This window comes from Mastigoproctus giganteus, chromosome 8 (assembly GCF_048544385.1).
Source record: "Mastigoproctus giganteus isolate SK-2022 chromosome 8, ASM4854438v1, whole genome shotgun sequence".
Taxonomy (NCBI): Eukaryota; Metazoa; Arthropoda; class Arachnida; order Uropygi; family Thelyphonidae; genus Mastigoproctus; species Mastigoproctus giganteus.
Window position 1 is genome coordinate 166,345,631 of NC_143582.1, and position 15,245 is coordinate 166,360,875.

General features: G+C 39.7%; 1 protein-coding gene across 1 annotated transcript in view; it reads left to right on the forward strand.

Moving 5' to 3' along the window:
- The window catches only part of LOC150081986 (uncharacterized), a 332,967-nt gene that overhangs the window by 65,469 nt on the left and 252,253 nt on the right, over positions 1-15,245 (forward strand). The window lies entirely within an intron of this gene.

The window sequence follows — 15,245 nt, forward strand, 5'->3', positions numbered from 1 at the left end:
TCATTAATCCAAGCCTTAATATGCGAAGATGGAAGGAAAACGTTTTTATCGGTGGAACCAGTTGAGCATATTTACTCTATTTCGTCCTGATAAAACTTTCTCCCTTTTTTTTCCACACGGCTGCATAATATATAATGAGATTAATATATAATGTTTTTCTGTTGCTACCACAGTCGATTATAAATTGTATAGCTAAAAACAGACATGGAAGAATATACATATGCTGCTCATTTATTTTGCGAAATGGCAACGCCACCGTACAGATACTCAAGTTTTGACGAGCCGCTGGTAGATGGCACTAGAGTCTGTCTAAAAGTGCGCTAACCCTTTGGGACTTCCAAAGTGGCAAGTTACATGCTGTAAGAGTGAACTTTTTTTTTAATTTTGTTTCTGGCATGTCTCATCCCAGTCACTGTGCGACTTCATCATGTCTCTCAAACTGTGTTAACGTTTCTCTGCAAACACTCACGCGTTTTTCTGATCGGATTTCAAATGATGTGAATCCAGCGAGCACAGATTTGCGACATTTTTATGTCTCTGTAACTATAAGTCCCATGTGCGCCTCTTTATATGATTGAAATTCGTCTGCGTGACTGGAGAAGTATGATCCTCTTGTCCTCAATCTTTTGGGTCTTTTTAGTTTGTTCTCGAGTGGTGGAATTCCTCGTCTGTCCAGTCCGCGAGTCGTCAGCCACACCTTCAATATGTTATGCCGCTTGAATTTTCAGTTTTATTCTAATTCTGGTGTCGGTATCTTAGTCTGTCTGTTCACTCATACCGAACACAATATCTCATAACGAAACGTTGCTCAGTTCTGGTGGGTCTTTATATTTTCCATTATGCAGCTCACAAAACTGTTCACACCTACAGTACGTAACTTAAGGCCAGTTTTCAACTACTAGATAACATGAGTACTTGAAACTGTGACAGCATAATCTTGGGCATACACTCTCCTGTCATTATCATCAGTTCGCCGAAACATAGGTGGTTGTATGGTGACGCTGCTATTTATCGAAATAAATGATGAGCCTGTGTAAAATATACTCAAAGCTTTTAGTGGAACGCAATGTAATAAACTTACTACGTATGTCTGATCCATTGTTCACCATCATATAAATTCACTGCCACATAGCCGGTTCACGACAGCCAGAACTCAATCACATCTCCATCTCTCACTGTTTCAGCTATTGTAACCACAATTATGTGACATTTAGCAAGCGCTGCATACGCTATACTTAAATAAATGCTATCATTTGCCCTCTAAATTAGAGTAGACAGTGATTATTATCGAGCGTGGCTTATTGCCAAAACGACTAAATGGTAGCGCAGATACCAGAGAACACACGTGCAGCATGCTTTTCCATTGTGGGCTCATTCGACTAAATCATGTCCCCTTCACCGACTAATCAATTACTTTGACGTTAACAAGTCAGTAGCCTCTTGATATGTATTAAACTACGGATATTTATTGAATATTCATCTTATATAATGCTCTGAACTGCAGAAACCTCTTGGTAAGAAATAAAATTTTTATTTCTGCTTCTGACGTTTATTCACCTCTGCTGCGACTTTCCCAGTTTGGCGGTTTAAGTCAATATCGGCCACTGGCAAGCTCAACCGAATTTTAGGCCCAAAACAGCTCGGACGGAAAGTAGAACTCAATGGTTTTCAACCGGGGTGCCGCAATAACATTCTTGGGGTGCCATGTAATTTCGGTTTAAGTTACTAGTTGTTATTATTTTATTTTATTATTTTATTTATTTTTTTGAAATTTATACGTTTATTTCATTATAAAGGTGTACGGTATCCATTACCGTATATTTTTAATTTTGTGGTGTACCTCTATTTATTTAGTACCTCTATATAAAGAATAAAATTATTATATAGGTATATATTAAAAAGTCGAAAACCACTGTGTTGGGTATTTCTTTTGGCCTAGGGGTGCCGTGAAAAAATTACTGGGACACTTAAGGGCGCCGTGAACCGAGAAAACCTCTGGTAGGAGCATTCGTACCGTGTGGAATTTTGACCAGAGGAATGAAGCTGAAGTTTATACGAGGTTCTTTTGGACCATTAGTAAAAATGACAGCGTACTTTGTCAGTTAGTTTGATGCTGCAATACAAGTATTCGTGATGCCAGTTTCCCATTGCCGATAATCTCGATGTTCGACTCGTGGAACATTTGCCGATGAGTGTTATAATTAAGTTGCCAAAAATTCATTAAATAAAAAAGTTCAATTTAAAAATCTGTAATTTTTAAATTAAAAATTATTTTCAAGAAATTTAAAAATCATTAATTTTTAATTTAAAAAAATTATGAAATTTAAAAATCTGTTGTGAATGCGGGAATCTCGTGGACCCTTGGTCAAAATGTGCCGTGCAATGTGACGGAAATGACAATTGGAAACTTATGCTTCGGTCTGTTTGGTGGACGAACGGCTCCAGTTTCCGTGAGATAAAACCATGGAACATTCGACCGATGTTGTTAGTTTTTTTTCAATTTTGGCCGTATTGCGCCATTGGGTACCATGGACTGCACAAACTGTGCGTTCCTGACTATTCGCATGTAGTAGTAGTGGTATGGCAAATGATGCAAGAAAGCAAGCTTATATAGCATCACTCAAAAAAAACCTACACAGTTCGCCCTCCAAGAATTTATCTAGTTCTTCCTTGAATTTATTCAACCCATACACTTCCACAACAACAAATGGAGGCCTGTTCCAACAATCAACCACCATTGGCTGAAGGCAAACTTTCGCACATCTATCCTGCAACCATCCCTCCTCAACTTGAATTTATGTAGTTTCATCAAGTGGAAGAATGACATTCAGCTTTCTCAATCCGTTCAAGGCTTTAAACACTTCAATCAGACTCCCCACAGGTGCCTAGTCTCGGGAGTCTGCAATTTGCAGAACTTAAGCCTTTCTTGGTAAGAACATCCTTTTGTTCCCTTCCCTTATTTAAAAAGGCTTCTTTGTAGAGTCTACAGTTATTGTAAGTGTCAGTGGCCAGTACTGATGTTTCGGAAAACGCCCGTTTGTCCATATGTGGAAAGCCTGGTTCGAATGTGTTACTCTGCCTTTTGTGTCTCTGTGTTTTCGGTTGCTTTGTCCTGTGTAAGCTTTAGGACAATCTCTACATTGCAGCCGGTGTGTGGGTATATATATATATATATAGTTTTCAGTGGTTAGGGGTCTTATAATGTTGTTTTTGTATATCTAATAAAAATGGTATGCCTTTTAGATAATTCTTCGCTGATACGTGGTGCATAGGGTATTGTGATGAATTGTTTATCTACATCAGGATTATTGGGTGTATTGGAGAATTTTTCTATTGTGCATTTTATCGTATTGTAGTTTTAGGCATTGGATATTACGTCGGTTGCCGTGCGCTGATTGGAGTAATGAATACCGATGTGTAGAAAATAAATGCTCTCGGTTTGTGCACAAGAGTCGTTGCTTTTGATCTTTTTTTTTTTCTGCTTTATATAAATCATGAATTATTACTATTCACTAAGGTTCCTGAAATAGAACGCACTGCTTACTTTAGCTAACTTGTTTATTTACTTTATATACGTTACAGCAAGTACCAATCTCTAGGGACATATGTTGGCAGAAACCACAAGCATTTAGAACATGGAATCCAAATAAATACATTTTCTGTTTATATTCTCGGACGGCCACCTAGGACCTAAGTTCTAAAGCGTTTACGGAGAGAGAGATTTCACAAGAATATGACGTCTATTCGAACACGCGGTGCGAGTAATAACTGTACTTGCACCCAGCGGAAATTGATGCTAGAATGTGTAAAGTTTATAGAAGAAAATGCATAGTGCAGCTGATTGGATGCGGTTATATTGAAAAATAGCAGAGATATTTCAGTTAGACAGTTGTTTGTAGCTTACGCCTGGAGAAATATGTGGGAATTGGAGAAGAGCAACTATTAAGCAACACAGAGCGTTAAGGCAGTCTTAAGTTAAACTGGTTTTGGTATTTCCAGCGGATTACTCGTTTTTTACAACTCGGAAGTGTAGCCTATTGATAAACTTCCATTCAGATCATCAAACACTACATGTACGAAGGGTTCTGCCCCTCGTGGTAGCAGAGTGCATACAAGCCCTCTTCTCTACACAACGTGTAAAAGCTCTTCATTCGAATTCCGCCAATGACGTGAGGAGTTTTTAGGATTTCTCTCTCTCTCTCTCTCTCTCTCTCTCTCTCTCTCTCTCTCTCTCTCTCTCTCTCTCTCTCTCTCTCTCTCTCTCAGAAAGTGCTTAGTTATTCGGTCTCAGCCGAGGGTTTTTTTTTTTTTTTTTCTTCTGTCGTAGAAACATTTTTTTTGTTCAGTAAACAGGCAATATTATGGTGTAAGTCGCTGATGCTCCTAAAGCCCAACAACAACAGCAAGAGTTGGGGCTAACTGGAACCTCGTACTAGGAATGAATGGAGGAATGAATGAATCAAAATTTAGTAGTATAATCTTAGCGAAACATCAGAAAACATTATACTTTGAAAGAAAAATCTGTCTATCACGTTGCCTTACATAGTATACCGCAGGTTTCAGACAATGAGTAAATTAGATCCTCCCACTTTTCCAAAACGGGGAACTTTCATCTCAGCTGGGATGTTCTGACTCTTGCGCAACACTACATCGGCTGATAATGGGACGTAAATCTTCACTTTTATGTTCCGGTCTTTCTCCCAAGCCACGGAACGTTTCTGCCTTTACATATAGCACACTCATCCGTAACATTCTCCGTGAGTCCATTACTGGTAGCTTTAATGAGAGTAGTTGCTTTACCACTGGCGTTACTGAATTGCATGTGTACATTTGAAGACTATACACTTTCATCTAGACGTCTGGGTGAAGGGCTGCTCTCTCTTTCTCCTTCCCGTTTCCGAAGGGCACTTTTCCTCATTATGATGAGTCTACGAAACCGACGACACACACACACACACACACACACACACACACACACACACACACACACACACACACACACACACACACACACACACACACACACAAAACGAATATTGCTTTGCAGCCTTGACAAGAAATAAAGGTCCCGTCGTGATTCCACTGAAGCGTATGGACCGAGAAAGCAAACAGTAATATCTCTGACAGATATATAATTGTTATTATGTTCCTATCAGGAGTAAGCATCATATCGAGCTGACTTATTCCGCATGATACGGTGCGGATTTATCTAGAAACTATGTCTTACAAAAGCAGCAGTGATTTCTGGTTATCTTATGATTTTAAACTGCTTGCATTTTATGATGAGAGCTTACAAAATAATTTCCTGCTTCTACTGCATAGCGATCCTGTGGTTTCAGTCAGACAAGTCTATTCAGAAGTTACACAGTGTATCTTCCCCATTAGACAGGGTTACGTTCCTCGAGAAGGCCGCCAATGAGGAATATGCATTTGGTAACTGTATTATATAATATTTGCAAAGGGATCAGTTTCTGAAAACTCATGTTTACCCTTGAAGGCATATAAGAGAACTAGATAATCGTTCAAAAGCATTCGCTAATTGTTCTTTAAGGATAATAACTTCTATTTGAAGCTAAAATTTGATTAGATCATTGTATGGCAGCATAGTAATAAATGCACTGAACGGATTCAGTTAAATGAATTAGGACGGTGTGTTCTCTCTTATGGTGAAACGAGAACAAGAAGACAAATATAAAATATCAGGAAATAATATACGATTGGATCTCATGAAGCTGGCCTTTGCGCAGTGAATTGTCGAACATTGGAATAAGTTGCCCACAGAACTGACAGAGTCAATGAGTCTGAATAACTGCAAAGCAGAATTAGGTTGTTGTTGTTTGTTATTTAGGAGCATTAGCAACTAAGGCCATATTGCTCCGGGATATGCGGTGGTCATTCCCTGACCTTTCCGCATCCTCCGTATTTGGTGGTGACGGGCTCGAACCCCGGTCTAATCAAGAAGCGTGTGCTACGCACTGCTGTTCCTTCCCACCTGGCTACGGAGGCACCAGAATTAGGTGCCGGAATAGGAATAGTACATTGGTGTGCAAAACTTAAAGACCGGTCAGGTTTTCACCTGTAGCTTCTCATAGGAGTGCCCTGGATATGGGAAAAGCATACCAAAGGAACTTCGTGATGTACAGAAATGATGAAAGAAACAACACCAACACAACAACGGAAACAAAACAGTACAGAGGGACTTTATTCAAAAATGGCAACATAGCACTGGCTGCCATGATGCAGATGCATCACTGCCAAAGATGGAACAAAGGGAAGAGGTGGTCCTCAATGTGAGATATGGCCACCCCTAATGTCGATGCAGGCTGTGCACCGCCTGTCTGTACTTAGAACAATGTTTTTGATAAGTTCTTGCGGTAACATCGTCCATTCCTCTGTCAGCGCTATCTTCAGCTGGCGAACATTTTCTGGTGGGTGAGGACGTGCCGCTAGGCACGTCCTCACCCACCAGAAAATGCTCCCCAGAGCGTCCCATATGTGTTCGATGGCATTTAGATCGTTGGTGGAACGGGCAGGCCAATCCATACGAACAATGTCCTCACTTTCCAAAAGCATATAAAACAACAGCAGTGCGATGGGGTGTGGCGTTTTATCATCCCTAAACACGAACTCGAGGCCAATGGCACCTCAGAACAGACGGACATGGGGAAGGATTACCTCAGTACAGTAGCGTGCACCGGTTACAATACGCCTTCCAGTATCTGGAGTTGTGTACGGCCATCCAAAATAACGCTTCCCCAGACGAGAACACTTCGACCGCCATATCGATCCCTTTCAGTGATGTTTGCGGGGTGATACCGTGTGCCAACCTCTCGCCAGATTAGATGACGTCCAGGATCGCTGCTGAGACTAAACCTACTCTCATCAGTAAAGGGTACCTTACCCCATTGCGCTGCTGTCCAGTCCTTGTATTCGATTCATCACTGTAAACGGTCTCCGATGGGCAGGCGTTAAAGGGACACATCGTTCTGGCCGTCGGGAAAACAGTCGACCTTTGTCAAGTTGCCTGGCCACAGTAAATCGCAATATCCTGCCTCCTGTGCAGTTGGTTTGCAATGGATCCCGCTGTTTGGTATCGGTCCCTCTTGGCCTGTAGGAGTATATAGCGGTCATCATTGGGCGTTGTTTTTCGTGGGCGACCACCACTGGTCCTTCGAGCAGCTGTACCTCCTGTCATTCTGAAGGCCGACCACGCAGGTTAGACGATGCCGTGGGCGATACCAAACTCTGCAGCCACACTCCTTGCACTGCGACCTTCCTCGAGGTTCACAATTATTCGACCCCGTGTAAAGTCATTCAGATGTGTCTACTCGCCATTGTCTGTAGCATTGTATGAAACCAATCGAACGTCTGTAACAATCGTGCTCACCATTCGGTGATTTGCATATAATTGTTGAACTGCTGCTTTTATCTGTTTATGCGAGCCCTCTCATCACGATTCAAATTTTTCCATGTGCACCAACTTTCTACTGAACGGCCACAGTCATGCAAATCGCCACAGGCTGTTTCGTTTGATTTTGTGATTGTAACCTTTAGAAATAGTGTTGGTCCTTAAATATTTCACACCGGTGTATGAATATTCTGGTTTATTTTTATTATCTTTTTCTTTTGTTTTTTTCGCTGTTGCAGAAAAAAAAGTCCGCTTCTTCGAATCATTTTGTCTTACTAATATCTTTCTTTGTAGCCCTGAAAGAGTTTGTGCGACATAATGAATCTTACGTAAAGGTTCAGCATGATTTTTATACAAGCCTAAACTGGTTTTCAGAATTTTTCATCAGGTTCTTGTTTGTACATTGGCTCCTGGACCTGAAAAGTAACGTTACTTATACAATACCCAACCAAAGTAATCGAACAGTATAACGCTTGGAAAACACGAGTTTTAATAAATAAATTAATAAGCGTAGACCCACATTTGGTCCCAATGATTGAGCCGTAGTGGAACAACGTCTAGTGTTCCAGTTCGTCCCAAATGTGTTCAGTCAGATTCAAGTATGGATTCTATTGACGGTCAAGCGTTGGGATTTGTGTTCCTTAAACCAGGCTTTTGCATAGCCCGCTGCATGGGATGGAGAATTGTGCTGGATGAGAAGGTCTATTTCCATTTAACTAACAAAGTGTAGGTAACGTGGAACTTCCCAAGATATTATTGTACGACTCGCTTGGTATTGATGGGTTTGGACACTACAACAATGATCCGTGTCCGAACCACGAGAAGCAGTTCAACACCATGACACCCCGCCTTTTTCGAACTTCATTGTTGACATAATACGCTGCGGTAGATTATGTTCATAGGCATTCTCCACACCAACATCCAGCCATCTGCTATGAAGACTGTGTAACGCGACTCATTGTACCACAGGACCAGCTTCTGTTGTTCCATGTTCCAATAACGATTGGTATACACGACTTCAAACGATGTCTTGGGTGTGATCATGTGAATTGGGCTTGTCAAAAGCAACTCAGCCATGAAAGCCCTTGCCATGCAGCTGTCTACCGACCGGAGACGCACTTATTGAAACTCATACCGACACCTTGAGTTCAATGTAACGTATTTTAAGGATTCGTCTTCATCGCTTTCTTTGCGATCGGCGATTCCTACCCATCCCAGGGTTCGATGTTGGGCCCGCTGTTGTTTTGTATATTTATGAAGGTATATTATGCTTAATGTCCTAGTATGCAGATGATACAAAGGTTGGCAGGGTTGTTAATGACAGTAATGGCAATGTGCCACTAGAACAGTATCTAGAAAAGTTGGTCCGATTGGCTTGAGGAGTGGCAACTGAAATTTAACATTGACAAATGCAAAATACTGCATATGGTTAGAACATTGGTTAGACCTCAGTATATACCTCAGTTAGACCTTCTTCCCCTTTAGATGTCTGATTGTCAAACTTTTCAATCCACTCCTTGTAAGCTGCTGATATGTGCATTGATTTGCATTCAACGCTAATCGCTCTTCGATCGCTTTTCTTTGAACCCTCTCCAGAAGTTATTTTTTAGGTGCGGTCAACGTGAATGCAATATTCCAAATGCAGTCTTAACTATCGACTTGTATAGAGGGATAATGACGTAATTATACCAATGGACCACGATCCTATAAATCATGGACAGGATACCATGTACCGCATATTAACACTGCAAGAAAAAATTTCATATCAGCTTGAATTGTGACACCTAAGTCTCTTCTTTAGCCTATACGTTGCTACAGGATTTCTGTTCCTTAAATAATATTCAACTAAACTATAAAGCATTTAGGGCTGAAGCCTCAAGCTATGGAAAAGTCTAGACTATGTATAAGTATAGTGCAAAAGCATTAATAATACATAGCCAAATCTGAATTAACAGAATTTTAGCAAAATGTTAAAATGAATTAACAGAATGTTAACTTAAAACGATGCCGTTTTGCTAACATTCTGTTAATTCAGATTTGGCTATGTATTATTGATGCTTTTACACTATACTTATACGTATTCAACTAAATAAAATTCACTTACAAGAGAATCGTCAATCGTCTTCGCCGTCAATTCCTTCTAGTCGTCTCGCGTTTTACTTGTTTACATGCGAATTTTATGCGTTTAAATGCGTGATTCTGATACTCTTGGCATGTGAAAACTTGTACGCTATTTGTGAGCAAGTGTGTAAAGATTGCTAAATAAAAACCAAATTCCGTAACAGTTTAGACGACCATCATGTGCACTCTGATTGTGCCACTTTTTGACACTCATGATGATACTGTTGATTGCTCTGTAGAAGCCAGTGACACTCTAAGAGTGTAACATAATGAAAATAAATGAACTTTGGACTTCGCTACCAGCGAAGTCCAAAAAAAAAGTTCTGCAAGTTTTGTTCACTTGAGGGGAGAGAAAGAGAACTATAGTTCTCTTTCTCTCCCAAGTTCATCGCGGAATGAACCCACCTTAATTTTAATCGTCGGCGCTGAGCTTTGCTGATGCTGTCTCCGTTCCCGAATAATATCTTTCGAAGTGCATACACTCATGCGATTGAACTACTGTAAAAACACTCCGGAGGCTTTTTTTTACCCAAACATGAAAGGTATTTGAACCTATAGTACTTAGTACCTTGCATGGTTTGAAGATACTTCTTGAATGATACTTGAATTTCTGTAGATTGTAATTTTCAGGAAATACGTGTGAAGGGACGTTGTTCCAGAAAATGGAAGTTGAAAGGCTAAATGGCGAGAAAGAAAACCTGGTTCTATGAGTTTGAAGTTGGTCAGTAAAAGGATCGTTGACTGCTTTGGAAGATAGAGCGGGAATTATAGAAGCCAATTCAGAAAAAACTGTGGAACAGAGTGGAGAGACTTTGTTAGAGACGGATCATTAATTAACCCTACTGGATTCATTTGAATGGAGTCTAGAAGCCTGAGAGAGGTTATACGAACATTAATGTTTTAGATGCAGAATAAGCAGTATTTTTGATGTGCTTTAAAAGTCAGGTTTAATTCCTAATGGAGATATGTGATCTTGTTATTATTATTAATATCTGTTTATTGCTCTGCTTTAGAACCAACCCCTGGACAGCAGTAAGCAAGGACATGTGTCTGTGGTTACATGGAGCCACATGTGTGCTTAACCTGAAAGCAACAGTATTTACAGAATTCTTTAATTACATACCTGAAAATTGTGGAATACCGTAGTATCCAAAAGTAAGCAAGATAATATTTGATCATAAGTGCTGGTGAAGTATATGTAGAAGCAGGTATTTCAAGAACATCGTGAAGTATATGTACAAGCAGTTATTTCCATAGTTGAGGCAGTCCATATTTTCCTTCTGTTGGTATCCCTGAGAGTCATAAGGGTAATTTATGTATGTATCCATTAGTTTCTAGCGTCTGTAAGTGTGATGCTGGCAGAATTTGACGAGGTCGATGGTTAGACTGTTTATCAAATCAACCGTGTTTCCTGGGAACATGCGTCTCAGGCCTTTGAGGTTGCTGAAACTGATACTCAGTGAGAGCCTTGTGTCCACTTGACTTCTTCTGGAAATTCGGGGAGTTTTTATTAGGTCACTGATATCAGGGGCATCAAGTCGTCCTGTAATTAGTCTAGCCAGTGCAAGAAGGTTAGTCGCCACAGTTCGCTGTTTCCATGGTGTGACTTCGAGATTGATGTAGGGTTGGGTACTAGAAATAGTGTACTTTTTGCCAGTCCGTCAGTTGAGCCATTTCAGTAGCCTAGAAATCTAGACCCCTGAAACCTAGATATCTAAAAATCTGAGTGTCATCGAAGATAAGCATAGTAGCAGAAGAATCCTTTTAGCGAGATATCAGACTATGTTTTAGAATTATTGACATCAACTATATTATCTGGCAATCACTATTTAAGGACCTGGTGGTAGATATTTGAAAGGTTGAAGCAATGCAGGGCAAGGTTTCTCAAGCTGGAAGGTGGATGCAATAAGCCATCATTATCAAAGTTACATTTATCTCTGAGAGTTGTTGTTGTGGCCACAGATAGTCGACCTTTTTTAATGCACCTGTGCTACTTGAAAATTGCAGTTTTCTTCAAACACTTCTCCGTAAACCTCTGACGTTTCTCTCACAGTCTCTGTAGTACCCATACCATGTCCAGTATCATAGCGAATAACAAAACGTTTCCCAGTCTTAGAATCTTCCATTATAAATAAAATAAATATATATTTTTTAATATTATGGGAAGATCATAAAGACATAAATTCATATATGTGTGTGTGTGTGTGTGTGTGTGTGAGAGAGAGAGAGAGAGAGAGAGAGAGAGAGATTAACAGTGACCACGATCAATTAAAACGCGCGCACAAATGTATCCTCGAGTTTGATCACTCGGGTACGGCATCCCACTGGTTATGCACTTCACAATATGGTTGTCATTAACAGCACGTATCTTTAGGCCACTGTGCCGCTACTAGACATGTCTGAACTTACAGCTGTATCAGCGTATTCTTGAAATAATATATAGTAACTGTCATATTTATATTACCCGAGAATAACCTCATCTGCCCATATATATTTATGTTCATGAATTGCTGTCTTTCGGTCGGTTTGCCTATTTTTGTTAGTCCAAAAAATTTGAGTTTCTGGAGAAAAACCTTGCTATCCTCATCTGAGATCGATTAACTCAGCGACGGAGTGAAAAATGCCCATAAAAGTTCTTCACATCATTAACAGGATTCGAACCCTAGTCTTTTCTACCCCATGTCTAGAGGATGGTTATTATAACCATAGTCTTTTCCATCCCGTGTCGAGAGAATTGTGATTATAACCACTGTGCTATCGCAAGGATTGTATTCTTGAACTTGCACTCTCGTGTCATCTACCGGCAGTTCACTGAAACTTGTAGTTGTTCGATGGCACCGCCAATCAGCGAATTAAATCATCCTTCGCATATTGGTGGAAAGATCGGGCATACGCGCAAGTCCTCCCCCCACCCTTCGGGCTTCTCGACAGCAGCTATAGAGTTGCACCCTTTCGGGTATTTTACAATATTGTCAGCTAAAATTTTGTACAGAGTTATATCAACATAATCTCTAAATAGCAAAATTTCAAATGAGATCTCCACATGAAAAGGTTGACGATTTCCTTATGAAATTAAGCACAAGTCACCAGCCTTCGTCGTTTCAGGTAAGTTGCATCTCTAGTTTTCTCAACAAAAAAATTTCCTGTGTGCGCACGCTAACATTAAGCAGCGTGTTCCATCCAAACAACTAAATAGTTCCTCAAATAAAGTAGCCAGTGCGCTCCTAGCCTTACTTATCAATTGTCTTTAATAAAAACTTCGATTTAATCTAAAATACAATTTTCTACAAAGCGACCTCTCCTCCCCCTCGAAGCTTTGATGTTTTTACGTATTTTCGTTCATCACTCCGTTCTCTGTGCACTGTTTCCGTTGGTCTGATCTCACCATTTCAAGTAGGGATTTATTTCCTTGGATAATAGAATACTCTGTTTTTATCAGATCTAGAATCCTGAGGTTTTTTTTTTTTATTATTTTTTTAACTGGCAATGAAGGCGGTGAGCTCACAGTTCATTTTTGTGTTTATGAATATATCATAAACAGTGGTGGAAATATTATTAATGGGAGTTTATAATATTATGGTATTACACTGGTCAACAAACAAACAAAATAAATAAATAACATGCCTCCTGAACAAAACTTGCAAATTCTAAAGCAAACTGAGCCGCTGATTTCCAAAAATATTAAAATTTTGGCTTTATCCCCTCTCCATTGAAATTTTACTAACGTAATGAATGGCCAATTTTAATTATCACAGAATAATACATACGCTATCTTAAAAATGAGTAATTTATTTTAAAATACTAATGTAAAGGTTTGTTCTATAGCATCACCTTTTATAACGGAGCCGACTATTAAGTAGTTACAAAATTGGCATCATTTAAGTACATCTCATATTGTGAATTCCTTCACACCGAGTTGCAATGGCCCGAATAAGTAACGCTTCTCCAATAGAGAAGACTACTGTTACTTATTCTCAGATACCACCACCCAGACGGAACCATTTAAGAGCTTATTGGCTTTTCGTCGGTGGGTGAGCAGGTACCGTGGTGTTGCAATGATGACAACCCAGTTACGAAGTATAACTCCACAATATGAGAGATGCCTGATAGTGTACAGTAATTGAAAATTACATAATTTGTTTAGGGCGGTAGCCTCAGGTTACGAAGAAGTTAATTAACGTATAGGTTTGTGCTATAGAATCATGTTTATACGTAGCGAACTACTAAGTAAGTAGTTATAAAATTGGCATCATTTAAAACATGGTGCTATAGCACAAACCTATACGTTAGTTAACTTCTTCGTAACCTGAGGATATTGCCCTAAGCAAATTATGTAATTTTCAAATTCTTTAATTATACTTATACTACATGCATTCTATTTCCTTAGAAATGTTTGCCACTCAGAGTTTTACTTAGAGTTTTGCTTTTCCATCGTGGAAAAGCGTTATCCTGATGGATGTGTTCCCTTTGTTCATCACTTGCTTTTCCCAAATTTTGAGGGAAAAACACTGAGATGAGAATGAATTTTCAAAGACATTCAGCAGCCATAATCTTTATAACATTGCAGTAAAGTTGTCAACAGAGATTTATAAATATCTTCATTCCTCTAGCGTTGTTTCAAATGCATGAGCTCTGAGGAGTTTCTTTATTTGAGACACAATGAAACGTTCCGTCTTCCAGTTTTGCATCTGAAAAATTGAAAGACTTCCCTTACGTTACAAAATCCACTTTCTTCTTTATTCAGAGCCTTTTGTCTGAAACAGGTTGACTTTGACGATAGCTCCAAGTGAAAATGGGTGATTAAAGAGGATTCCCCCTATTTGGAAGGAAAATATACTTAAAAACATTGCCAAACGGGTAGAAGGGCGGCGTATATACTGCGCTGACACTGAGGCAGTGAATGACTAAACGGTTCTTCCCGCTAACGAACCTAGTCTCTCGGCGTCATAGGGATTATTAATAAATTGTTGTGGACGAAGTAATTCAGGGTTTATCTGTTGGACGAAGAGAAAATCTCCAAGACGATGAATGAGTGTACACTGTAGAATCTCCGTACCACGTGCCTCCTCCTTGTGGCCCTGTTACTTGGCTATCTATCTTCTTCTTGGCATTCTTTTTAGGTTTTATGAAGTCGAAGTCCATTTATCACGCTCTTTCGCACACGTAAAGGTCGTTTGTTCTGACAGGGAATGATCTCTCTGTTGTCAGCAACCGTCACGAAGTTCCGGAGACTGAGAAAGTCTAACATGAGCACGCACACTTCAGGGTAATCCTTCGAACGTTTCCAGGCCGTGAAAGTGTTAGCAAAGGTCACGCTGGATTTCCGGTTTACGAGCATATATAGCATGGCCGATCTGTTTGGCAGAGTGTATTGTGACAGACAGCTCTTCCATTTCCAGCGATATCAGTTGTTGTCAGTCCTAGTTCAGAATGTGCCAAAATTCCATTACTTTGATTGCAGCGCTATGTTCATCCCTAGTTAACAGATAACATTCGACTAAGGCAAAAATATCGAAATTAATTTGAATCAGAAAGAAAACATTCCTCTTATATTGGATATAAGGGGGTTGTTTTTAGTTAATTGGATTCTTGTGTCCTAAAATAGGAAGAGTTGCACGACACGACGGAAGTAGTTGATGAGAAACGTAAAGAGGAAATAAATTAGAACAATATTTGTATTAGCTAGCATTTAGTAAGTGGTTACTCAGAAATAAAT